This window comes from Helianthus annuus, chromosome 17 (genome assembly GCF_002127325.2).
Source record: "Helianthus annuus cultivar XRQ/B chromosome 17, HanXRQr2.0-SUNRISE, whole genome shotgun sequence".
In the NCBI taxonomy this organism is placed as follows: Eukaryota; Viridiplantae; Streptophyta; class Magnoliopsida; order Asterales; family Asteraceae; genus Helianthus; species Helianthus annuus.
The window spans coordinates 5,145,525-5,158,889 of NC_035449.2; the positions used below are offsets into that span (position 1 = coordinate 5,145,525).

General features: G+C 30.4%; 1 long non-coding RNA gene across 1 annotated transcript; it reads left to right on the plus strand.

The window, feature by feature from the left end:
• The first annotated feature begins 12,129 nt into the window (after nt 1–12,129).
• LOC118489074 lies at nt 12,130–13,016 on the plus strand. The gene is made up of 3 exons (XR_004886089.1): nt 12,130–12,581; nt 12,677–12,747; nt 12,973–13,016. It is a non-coding gene; the product is annotated as an uncharacterized LOC118489074 (long non-coding RNA).
• Nucleotides 13,017–13,365: the final 349 nt, after the last annotated feature.

Sequence of the window (13,365 nt, forward strand, 5' to 3'; positions counted from 1 at the left end):
AGAGTACTAGCGTGCGCCTTAGACGTCCCTTTGAACTGAGCCTCCACATGCTCCAAGTAGGTTTTAGCATCTTCAGAATCAGGAATAGCTCCCCTGATTGCATTGCTTATGGATTGCTTCATAAACATGAGAGACATGCGGTTACACCTAGTCCACTTTTCATGAGTTAACTGCTCAGCAGCAGTACTTTGAGTGGTAAGGTCCGCTGGCTTTTTCTCTCTTAGAGCATAATCGAAATCAAGCAATCCGAGAGTAAGCATGAGAGCATCCTTCCATGCAGCAAAGTTATCACCAGTCAAAGGTGGAATCCCGCAGTTGGGTGCTGATAGTGGAAATAAGATGAGCAAGTTATGATACTAAGGAAGAAATTCTAATGTGATCTATGGGCACGTTAAACTAAGGCAGGCAAAATAATGACCATTTTACATAACGAAGCTGTGATAATGTCTATTACTAACATCAAAATAATAGACTTAACTAAAAATTCTACTTAAACGAAAACAAAACAGCTTTGGCCAGAAGTGTAATCGTTTAAGCATATGTGCAAAGTGGTTGTAACAAATCAGCTTTGGCCAGAAATTGAAACAATCACTTTAGTTATGCACTTGCTAAGTATGCCATCTATGAAAGAATTAAATCAGCTTTGGCCAGATATTAAAACATTCATGCTTATGATGCACACTTAGCATAGCTTTCGTAATACTTGAATGATAAGTAGATGTATCAAGTCAGCTTTGGCCAGAAATGATATATCAAAAGCTCATTCAAGTTAAGCTATTTCTGGTTTTGTAAAACATTACATTATCTGATTCTGATTAATTAACTAAGTAAATTACAAAACCATTTTTTTTTTCTTTAGTTCACATTTAAACAGCTTAAAATAATGAGATTGCGAGTCGCAACCACGATTTCGACTAATGACGTTATGGTTGCGAGTCGCAACTACGGTTTCGACTAGTCACGTTATGGTTGCGAGTCGCAACTATGGTTTCGACTAGTCACGTTATGGTTGCGAGTCGCAACTGTGGTTTCGACTAATCACGTTATGGTTGCGAGTCGCAACCTCATGGTTGCGAGTGATGACATTCTGGTTGCGAGTAGCAACCTCATGATTGCGACTAATGACGTTATGGTTGCGAGTAGCAACCTCATGGTTGCGAGTCATGACGTTATGGTTGCGAGTAGCAACCTCATGGTCTCGACTAATGACGTTATGGTTGCGAGTAGCAACCTCGTGGTCTCGAGTAGCAACCTCGTGGTTGCGAGTAGCAACCTCATGGTTGCGAGTAGCAACCTCGTGAACAGCTGTAATTGTGATATCATAACCGAAAATTCGAAATCTAAGGGATTAAAAGATATCCTTTCCTATTTAAGCTGATCTAATTTTGTTAACAGATTTCGAAATTTCAATCTCTTTATCTTTTAACAGTTTTCTAAAAATTTTAGAGGACAAAATTAGATCAAAATCAGGAAAAACACTTAATAATCCAAATCATATTCCAAAACATAACAGAATATTCGAATTTTCACATAAACATGATGAACCCTAATCATAAAAAATAAAAATTCTGGAACCCGAAACCTGAATTTTTAACAATTTTACTAAACAGATTTCGGCTAAAACATGATCCAGTAAATTCGGTAAACAAAACAATTAATCTTTTCATCGAAAACATGATTTCGAGTCGATACTTATGACTTGAAACCGGCTGTTGAGTTTTTAAAGGTTTCAAAAATTCCGTTTTCCAAGTTTCAATCCCAGAATTATGGATACGAAAACAGAACTGACTAATCAACATATGCTCTGATACCACATGTTGGTTCAGTTCTGTTTGTTCATGAAGGAAAACAATATAAATCATACCTGTCACAGCAGATAGTGCAGAGGAGAATCCTGTGAGAGAGTTCGACATGCCTGTCATCTTGATTTGGTTCCTCCTTAGGATGCTAACTGATGATGGTGCTAAGAAAACCGAAAAGGGATATCGGTTTGGAGAGGAGGCCGAAACTAATGATGTTATGATACTAATGGGGTGTGAATTGTGAAACTGAGTAACCCTTAAACCTCCACATAACTCTCCTTATATAAGCACCCAGGAGGAAACCTAATTAGTTACTAAGGGTAATATGGTCCATCAACAATTACCAACTAATTAATAATAGGTTCTAATATATTTTGATCTCTATAATGTAAATGATTAAGATGGCTATAGATTAAATATTAAACATAATATATTTAATCTTACACAAACTTCTCATGCAATTTAACAATCGTTCGATTTTTCTACAACCATAAATATATGAGTGGAAAAGGAAGGTTGAAGGATCATCGAGGGGCCATATTGTAATTCACTTATTCATGTTACTAGTCAAATATGGGATTATGGGGTGAGAAAGAATAAAGGAATATATGGGACTAAATGAAAAGGTTTGTATTTCAAACTTTTGACATGTATGATTAAAAAATACCAAGATTGATATTTTATTACATTGACCTTTTTAAATAGAAAACTATAAAAGAGTCATAGAAGTAAGGGGAATCAAATATTTTACAAAGATCGACCGTTTCATAGTTGGGTTTTTATAAGCCTTAAGAAGAGGAAAACAAAGGGTATTTAAACTTCTAAAATAAACTTCTTTTAAGCCTCAAATATTTGTAGAAGAAGAAATGGACCAAACCTTAACAGTCTGGAAGAAGAATACTGTTTGTTTTTAACGTATGTAGACTTCTTAAATAAACTGGTGGTGGTGTACGGAGGTGGACGGTGGGTGGTGGATGTGGACGATGGGTGGTGGTGGTGGGTGGTTGACGTGGACGGTGGGTTGTGGTGGTGGTGGTGGTGGTGGTAGATGATGGTGGGTGGTGGACGGTGGTGGTGGACGGTGGTGGTGGATGGTGGTGTTTAACCCTTACAGTCCTTAGAAGATCTTAAAAGTGGTTGGACCAAGTCCGCATCAAAAAGAGCTTGCGCAGTTTTTTAATGAAACGTATTCGGAAAAACAAACAATCTACATATGGCAATGTTTGCGCGGTGCAAACTGAAGAGATTGCACGAATCTTTTTTAGAAAAACAAACACCACCTAAACAAGTTTCTTCAACGTCTTTAGATGCACTCACATTTTGACACGGTCCCCTTAAATAGATTTTCGTTCACGTGCGAAACTAGGGGTGCAAACGAGCCGAGCCTGAGTCTTACCTTACCCGAGCTCGGCTCGAAAGCTCTATCTAATTATTTGTGGCGCGGGCTCACCTCAAAAGATCGATCTAAAATTTATAACTAAGTATTTGTATGTAAGATATTTTTGTGTTAAAAGTAAAATAAGTACATGGATGGGCTGGATAAATTTGGGCCGGGTAATATTAACTATTAAGAGGAGTAGAAGCTCAAAGATAGTTTAAACCCCAAAGTATAATAAGCTCGATAAGGCTCGACAAGTCTAAACGAGCTACACATACAAGGCTCGAGTTTGGGCTTGAAATCCAATCGATCTTTATTTCAAGCTTGGGCTTGAAAAGGCTCGGCTCATTCGATCTTTTTATCGATTTGATCTCGAATAACACGCGAGCCGCTCGGCTCGTTTTCACCCTTGTTCAAAACCATTTCTTAATGTACAACAATAGAACATTAACTATTGTAGATGCACTCACAAGCTTTAGATTAACACCAAGTTTTCGCGTGTTTTATCAATTGTGGGGAAAGAAAAAAGAATGAGTAGAATGAAACACTATTCAGAGTGCTTTTCTCTTATTTTATGAACAATATACTTCCAAGTGACTCTCATCTCGTCTATTGCATGTTTCGTTTTTCATAATTTAAATTCTTTAAAGTTTAATCGTTTACTAGATTTTTTTGAAGTCGCACATTGCGGCGAAACAAAGCAAATGATAATATAAAACAAACGTTATTTGAAAATAAAGGGTGTTGTTTAGGATGCCAAACCATCAGAATCGATTTGGTTCAATTAATCATCATACCGTTTTAAGATACCAAATACATACTCTATTTTGAATACAACTTCGTTTTAATAAAATTTATACCGAAATGTGGAAGAAAAAAATTAAGCACAACTATGTACATAGATTTTTAGAAAAAATTAACGAACAAAAATTATTAAAAATATTAAATTAAATAATAAAGGAAACATGATTAAAAAATAAAAAGGAATGATTAAAATAAAAAAGTAAAAGGGATTTTTAAAAACAAAAACTCTATTATGTATATAATTCTTTGCTCACTAAAAACGACATCGAAAGGAAAACAAAATAAAAGAAAAGGCCAAAACACATAAAAAATAACATGATAACAAAGAAAAAGAAAAAAGGAAATAGATAAAATGAGAAGAGAAGATGGGTTAAAAATGGGAAAAAGGTTGTTTAGACCTGAACTTGTAACCTTATGGATGCAACTTCAATAGATTAACCAATAGACCAAACACAAACTTTGTTCGTAGCTTATGTATAGTAAGTATATATATATATATATATATATATATATATATATATATATATATATATATATATATATATATATATATATAGGGTAGGGCTAGATAGAAAACCCTATATATATAAAAAACCCGAGAAAACCCAAGCTCCCGACATTTTTTTTTTTGAAAAAAATAACACATGTAATATACATGTTTTTAAGACTTTTGGGCCAAAAAAATCAAAAAAGCGCCGAAGGGATATTTTAAAAAAAAAAAAACAAGTTTCAGCAATTTTCAGCGAAATTCTGTCTTTTTTGCTTAACACGTGTTAGGAGCTGAAATTTGTTTATTTTTTTTAAAAAAATCCCTTCGGCGCTTTTTTGTTTTTTTTGGCCCAAAACACTCTAAAACATGTATATTACATGTGTAATTTTTTTCAAAAAAAAAAAATGTCGGGAGGTTGGGTAAAAATGGCTTCCCATTTGGGTTTCCAGAGTTTTCTAAGAATTTTAGGGTTTTTTATCTAGCATTATCCTATATATATATATATATATATATATATATATATATATATAGTGGAGGGTTCAAATGAGAAGAAATTTTTTGTAAGAATAAAAAAGAACAAACTTCAACCAATAAAAATGTTTCATTTTACTTCATTTAATTTTTATATTTAATATGAGTGTAAGGGTATATTGGTAAATTTAGATAGATCATTAATTATTAGTCTTCCTTTTTAATAACTAATTAATTAAATTTGTAACTTATTTTCAAAAAAATATATATATCTTTTCAAAGAAGAAAAAAAATCAATTTAAAGTGTAGGATAAATTATAAGCTGTGTAGGATGAATTACAAGCTGTGTAGGATAAATTTCAATATGTGTAGGATAAATTTCAAAAACGTGTAGGATAAATTTTGAGGTGTCTAGGCAAAAATTTTAGTGTGGATGATGATAGTCATTATGACTAATTAATTAGTCAAAGATAATAATAAATGAGATGAGAAAAAAAACTATTTAATGTTTTACAAATGTACCCTTTGTTCTTTTTCTTCTTAATTTAATTTTCTTCTCAAATGAACCTCCCCCTATATATATATATATATATATATATATATATATATATATATATATATATATATATATATATATTAACTATACTAGATTTACCACCCGCCGCAATGCGGCGGGGGATTCAATAGTTATATATCATGTAAAGGCAAATGTTTCTCACATGACCACCAGCCTGTGTGTAAAACCGAGAAAAAAATAACTAAGTCGATCTCTGACTCGCACGTTGCGACAGACCTATCAAATGGGGAAAAATCAATGTTTTAAAAACCGGTAAATACCGACAGGTTACACCGGTATTACCGTTTCCAGATGTAATTCCAGTACGAAACACCCTGGTAAATAAGTGAAACGGCATAAGGTTTGTACCGGCGGTAAAATCCGGTATACCGGTTTGAAACGTAATACCGGTACCGACACAGGGTTATTTTAGTTTGAGTTGATACTTATTTTCAATATATATGTTAGTTATCTTATGTCATTTTTATATATTATGATTATTCGTAACTAAAAGTTCTTATTTAATATTGTATGAAACGAAAATAGTTGATGTATTAAACACTCAAATTGCTTAAACATATCGTACACTTTCATTTAAAAGAGCTTGTTGGAAAATTGAATGATTTTCAATTATCTTTTGGATTATTTTTTAATTATGGATTTACTTTTGGATTCTCTTTTAGTACGTAATCATTTATTTTTGGATTAACTTTTGAGTTGATGTTGTAATTTATGAAATTATAGAGTTAGCTAGTCAACCCGGTTGAACCGCTCGGTACAACCTGGTTCAACCGGTTGAACCATTTTTTAGCCTAATCCGGTTTGATCTAAAAACCGGTTTTTAAAACATTGGGAAAAATAGACGCGCTGCGACGGAAATGTCAAACAGGAAAAAATAGATGAAAAAACGTTGAATCACACACGCACGTTGCGGCGTGTTAAGTCGGAAATTTAGAACGACACGTTAAACAGAGAACTTATGAAAGATGAAAAGTATATAAGAGACTAAAGTTGAAAGTAAAAAAAAATGTTGAGATTAAATTGCAAAAGATGAAAAGTTTTGGATTGAAATTAAAAAAAAATTAAAGAAACAGAAAAAATAGATGAAAAAACGTTGAATCCCACAAGCACGTTGCGGCGTGTTAAGTCGGAAATTTAGAACGACACGTTATACGGAGAACTTATGAAAGATAAAAAGTATATAAGAGACTAAAGTTGAAAGTAAAAAAAAAATGTTGAGATTAAATTGCAAAAGATGAAAAGTTTTGGATTAAAAGTAAAAAAAATTATAGAGGTTAAATTGCAAAAGATGAAAACTTTTGAATTATAAATGAAAAAACAAATTAATCAAAGGGATTAAAATACCAAAGATTGACAATTTAGACTTAAATTGGCAAAGATTGAAAGTTTAGAGTTAAAAAAGAAATCAATTAAACAAAAGAGATAAATAGATTTAGTTAAATTGATGTTTAATATTATTATTATTATTATTTAATAAAAGAGATAAATAAGAAAATAAGGGTGAGAAATTACCAGAGAATGACACGTGTTCAAAAATGATTTTTGTTTATTAGTATAGAAAGATTTGAAGATGTAAAAAAATAAAAAAAAAATAGTGGATACCACATGACATCCACTGATTGGTCTATCATTTACAACACTATTCATCAAGGCTCGCTAATAATATATATATATAATATATAATATATAATATATAATCTAATCTAATACTAATAAAGAAGTCCTCTTAATGCCACATGGCATTATCTCATAATAAAGGGTTTTGTCAAAATGTCATGTGGCAATTTATCATATAACATCAACCATAATAAATAATACCTAATTGTCCACCTTAATAAATAATTATATTTATATATCATCTCACTCAAAAGAAATTGATATACCATGATAACTGAGTTACTAAATTATATTATATGATATATAGATAAAGATATAAGAATTATTTTATCTCTTGAATATACTGATTTTACATATTAAACAAGTTCATCTTCACCTCTATGACATACGATAAAGGGTCATTATATTTTTTTTAATATGTCTGTATTTAATATGAATATTCTTTAAAATCAAAAGTCTTTTAATCGTTAGTTTATTATTATCTATAACAAAACTATTATTATTTTTATTATTATTAATATCTCCGATTTAATTATTTATGCATTATTATATTTATATTATTTGATAATATAACATCTCATTAAGATTAACCACATATATTTCTAAAAGCAAATGATTTAAAATATTAATTATAGATAAAGATGATAAAATAACAAATCTACTAAAAAAAGTCCCCTGAATGTCACATGTCACTCTAATTTAAATTTTACTAAACATCAAATGTTATTTAACTTTTAAAATAAGATTACAATTATTGTCACGTGTCATTTTCTCCTTTAACCTTACAATTTAGGCTTACATTTTATTTAAAAATATTTTTTTAATCATTATCCTTACTAATATAATAAATTTAATTTAAATATGTTAATAACCATATTAGGATGCACTATTTAATTAGTTTTATAGATAAATACAATGTATTTTATTAATTATTATCGTAAAATAAAAAAAAGATAATAATTAGATCTTTTTTAGTAACCCATCCTTATATTAATACTAATTGGAAAAACGCAATAATTAGATTATACTAATATTACATTTTTTAACTATGTGATCAGGATTATATAGAAGTATGATTTACAATATTTTTTTTTTTGTTTTACATGTGTAATACACGGGTTTATAACACTTATAAATTAAAATATTGTTTAATCTAAGTTTTTTTTTATATTTAATCCGTGTGATACACGGGTTTATAGACTAGTAATAATAATATAATAGTTATTTTTTTTGAACGACTTTTGAATTTGTTTATTAATTCACCAAATGTGGATGACAAACTAAATAAAGGGAATGGATGTTATACCAACTTATTTGCAATCACTCTTTAACCCTCATAATTCTATCGGTGTTTATTTCTTTCAATGTTTTGGATATTGGGTTGTAGCTCTCTCTCATATGGCATACACCACTTCAAAGATGTCCAAAACTAAATCTTAAATGAACAATGGAAAAGTACTATAACGAGGCTACTTCGGTACTCGGTACTTGAGATACACACGGGAATATAGACCGCACTATGATGGATATCTGGTTTTTATCGAATGATACAATGATGATGATTGGATATATGAAATAAAAGAATCTTAATCAAAAAGCGATAAGTGTACACATCCGACGGTACAACTTGTAAACGGTACCCTCAATATGAGCCATGCCTATCGGCTATGACCCGTTTAATGGTTGACCCTTAGTCCCTTATACAAGAGGAAATAACCACATTCTATAAGCTTACAAGGGCCTCTTCCTGGCTTTTCCTAACAGCCACACTTTTCTCTCAGTATATATTTCTATCTCATATTATATAATAATACAATTAGGAACAAGGGTTGCGTTTAGCGCCGAAAATCAACTCCCACCCTTTCCATGTTATAGCACCGTTTCAATAGAAATAAAAAAAATACACAAAAGGCACATGTATATGCAACATATCTGTATGGATATGCTGCAAACACAAAGGTCGAACCGCATGTATGGATATGTTGCAAACACAATAGGTCGAACCGCCGTTTCAAACATCTACAAGTAGACATTCTACACAATGATATATAGAAGTTTTTGTATGACATTTATACAAGTTGAAATGATGAAATCATATCCAACAGTATATATAGTACTGCATCATATAAAACAAACAAGAAATCTATGTTCATAAAAAAGTATACAATATTTGAGTCCCATTCAAATTCTACTACTTTGTTATAATTTATATTTATAATTTATCAATAGTATTACGTATTCTACCGTTTTCTTCGACAACAACATGTCAAAATTCATTCCCTTTTACTCTCCTACTTTACACATACTAGTATTTATTTATTTATTTATGAAAATGACAAACACATAAATCCTTTTGAAAATGATATCCAAGTACATTTTTTAATTCAAAGCTTTGAAATGGTCTAACATGCTGCAACACATAAAACTAGGTCAATACATTATAATTTACGTTTCAAAGGGAGAAAAAAAGCTTATGACTTTTTTTTTTTTAAATTGGCACCCAAGGTGTGACAAAAATACAAGTGGTTTTATGTTGTTAGTTTCACCCTAAAGGATTTTATGTACATGTAACATGTTACATCCGTATCATATATTCGAGTGATACTAATTTAATGAACATTTTTTTTTTAAAGTGACACCAGTAGAAAAAATTATGTATTAATTTTAATGTAACATTTGATATAGTGTTTAAAATTAATTCTTATGTTTACCAACAAAATAGATGCTATATATTTCTTTGAAAACAACTCAAAATAAATAATAAAATAATCCAAACACTTTTGATGTTTGACAATGTGACGAACAATTTGAGTTTTCGGTCTTCTTTTTGTTTCCCCTTTTATTGTAAAGACTACAAATTTGAAAATTTTATGCTTCCATCTCAATAGGTCGTAGTGGAAAAAAAATTGAACAATTCAAACGCAACAACTTTTTTTTTTGATAATTAATATATGTAAATGATAATACATTATCTAACCCACAAATACACAATCATATTTCTATAGAAATAATCAAATTTAAAAACCAAAAAATAAGTGTGATTCGTTTTTATGTTCTTGGTTGAAAAGAAAAGAAAAATAGATGAATGATTTTTTTTTTCAATCTTGAAAGTGTAACCTAGTTTAACAATATTTCAATTACCCCACCAATTGTTATTAAAACTTATGAACCACGCTGGAAATATTATTAAAACTAATTACTTTTTTTGTTCTTTCTTCAAAAAGATATCATGTTACATGTAACTTAAAAAGGCAAATTGGATTTAAATAATCCCAACTCACTGTTATTGACCAATAATAATCCCAACTCATTTAATCACCAATAATAATCCGAACTATTCACTTTTGTTTGTAAAATACTCTCAGTTAAAAATACACTAACTAGGTTAAAAAATTGCTGACGTGGCAGGTGACATGGCATGCCACATCAGCAAATTTGCTGACGTGGCAGTTGATGTGGCATTTTTTGATGACGTGGCTGTCTACGTGGCATTTTTGATGATGTGGCAACTGATGTGGCAGGTGACGTGGCATGCCACATCAGCAATTTTTTAACCCAGTTAGTGTTTTTTTAACTGGGATTATTTTACAAACAAAAGTGAATAGTTCGGATTATTATTGGTGATTAAATAAGTTGGGATTATTATTGGCCAATAACAGTGAGTTGAGATTATTTAAATCCAATTTGCCCTTAAAAAATGACAATCACTAAATAGTTATAAGTTTATTTTATGTACATTTAAGTCAGTAGGTTTAAACATTTAAACAAAATTTACAATAATAAAAAAGGTATTGTTTTTGTAGTTGGAAAAACATTTGTGTTGCTTTAATAGAATAGAAAATTATCTTAATTACATGTTAATACGAAGAAGAAAGCTCTAAGTTTTTATAATTGCACACTTATTATATAATATACTAGGTTAGAACCCTGTGTATTACACGGGTTGAATAAATGTAATTTTATATATTAAATAATAAAAAATTATATCATTATGAACCCCGTATATTGTACGGGTTAAATAAATGTAATTTTATATATGAAATAATAAAAAATAGTTATATCTTTAAAAACCATGTGTATTACACAAATTAAATAAATGTAATTTTGTATACTAAATACTAAAAACGTCGTATCTTTAAAAAAAACCCGTATATAATCAGGTTGAATAAATCTACCAAATAATAAAAATATTACATCCTTAAAAACCTGTTACATGTGTTGAATAGATCTAAAAAAGAGTTATATGTTTAAAAACCATGTGTATTACACATATTAAATAAATGTAATTTTGTATATTAAATACTAAAAACGTCGTATCTTTAAAAAACATGTGTATAGTCGGGTTGAAAAATCTACCAAATAATAAAAAAAAATTGTATCCTTAAAAACCCCATGTATTACACGTGTTGAATAAATCTAATTTTACATAGCAAATGATAAAAAGTTATAACTTTAAAAACTTCGTGTATTACACGTGTTATATAAATGTAACTTTGTATAGTAAATAATAAAAAAAGTCATATTTTTAAAAATCACGCGTTTACACGAGTTGAATAAATATAATTTTGTATACCAATTAATAAAAAAAATTATATTTTTAATAAATTAGATAACATTTAATATTAATTTACTATTTATATATATAATATAAGATAAGTAGGAAAGAGAGGTATTTGTTTTAAAAATATATTAAATTAACAATTCAGATTTAAGGATAATATTTTATTAAAGCATGATTAGATTTATATTAATTTATATTTTATTTATTTAGTTAATCTATATATATATATATATATATATAAACATGATAAATAAGGGCGGATGTGTCATGATATAAGGGCTTGGAAAATGATGTGGCATCACCATAGGCACTCTAGAATTTGGTTTTGGCTCCAAAAATTCGGGTCTTTTTTTCTTAACATGGACAGACAAGGGATCCGGGTTTTGACCCGGCTATAAATACCTTCTAAAACACGCTTTTTTTTATCCCTGTTCTAAACCCTAGCCTCCCCTTCCTTCCTCTTCTACATCAGTCATCGCCGCCATCACTGAATAAGGATTAAGATATCGATCAACCACTACAGGTATGTTCTTGATCTTCAAATTAACTCCATGTGTAAGAGTATGGTGACGGTGGTGGTGGTGGTAGCCTTAAGAGTAACGAATCTGTATGTTCTTTGACTCTATCCTTTTTTTGGTATGAAAACCCTAACTCGCATCTTTGAACAATCGATGCCAAACCCTCAAGGTAAGTTTGAAATTAAGTAATCTACGCCACTGCATGTGATTTTCATTTGATTTTAAATGTTCAACGCGGATTTTATTCGACACCACGATGTTTGATTTACTAACATTCATCTACTATCTGTGTTTGTTCATGGATTTGGGGTTTTTGATGATTCTCGACTGTTACAACTTGCGTATCTGTTGATTATCTTCTTGGTAATTTTGTGCTTCCGATTCGTATTTTGGATACTCCAAGTTTTATTAGCCGTTCTAAGTCTTATCATTATCTTCTACTTGGCGTATGATTATAGGATTGGTTGAGCAGAGCCACAAACTGGGCTAAATTCGGTGCAACAGCCGGGTTAGGTGTACCAATGTGAAGGTAATTGTCTACTAACATTTTTTATACCATAAACTTCTTCACACACATATATTTGTATAGTCGGGGCTCTTTGCTTCTGAAAAACTTTTTTAGAAAAAAAACTTATCTATATGTGATGCATAATTTCAATGTTAAGCCCTTTCGTGCATCACAATTTGAAAAAAAAATGATGCACAAAACTTACTCTACCTGATGCTCTACTATTCTGTATGTTGGTTGGTTCAGGTGGTTCAGCATGGTGCTTGCTTAGGCCTTGGCTTGGCAGCTTTAAAGCCTTCACAGGTATCTCTCTTCATGTCGGTTACTTCATCTTAGTTATTATAATCTATTGCGTTTAATCAAGTCTGATTCAGTCTTCTATCAAGTATTATTATGATGAATCTGATCTTGAAAACGCAATCATTACTGTGATCCGATCATGTGGATTGAAATAGTGAAATCCAATTGTTTAGTTTGATGATTGTTATTATTCATTATATATGATAATTTGTGTGTTTCGGTGGTTTCAATAACGTTTGATGCATTAGAAAGAAAATAATTTACAAGAATTTATGTATTTTGCAGAGGTTTTGATCGTTCCGGCACATGATATCTCCGTCTCCAACGACGTCGAACAGC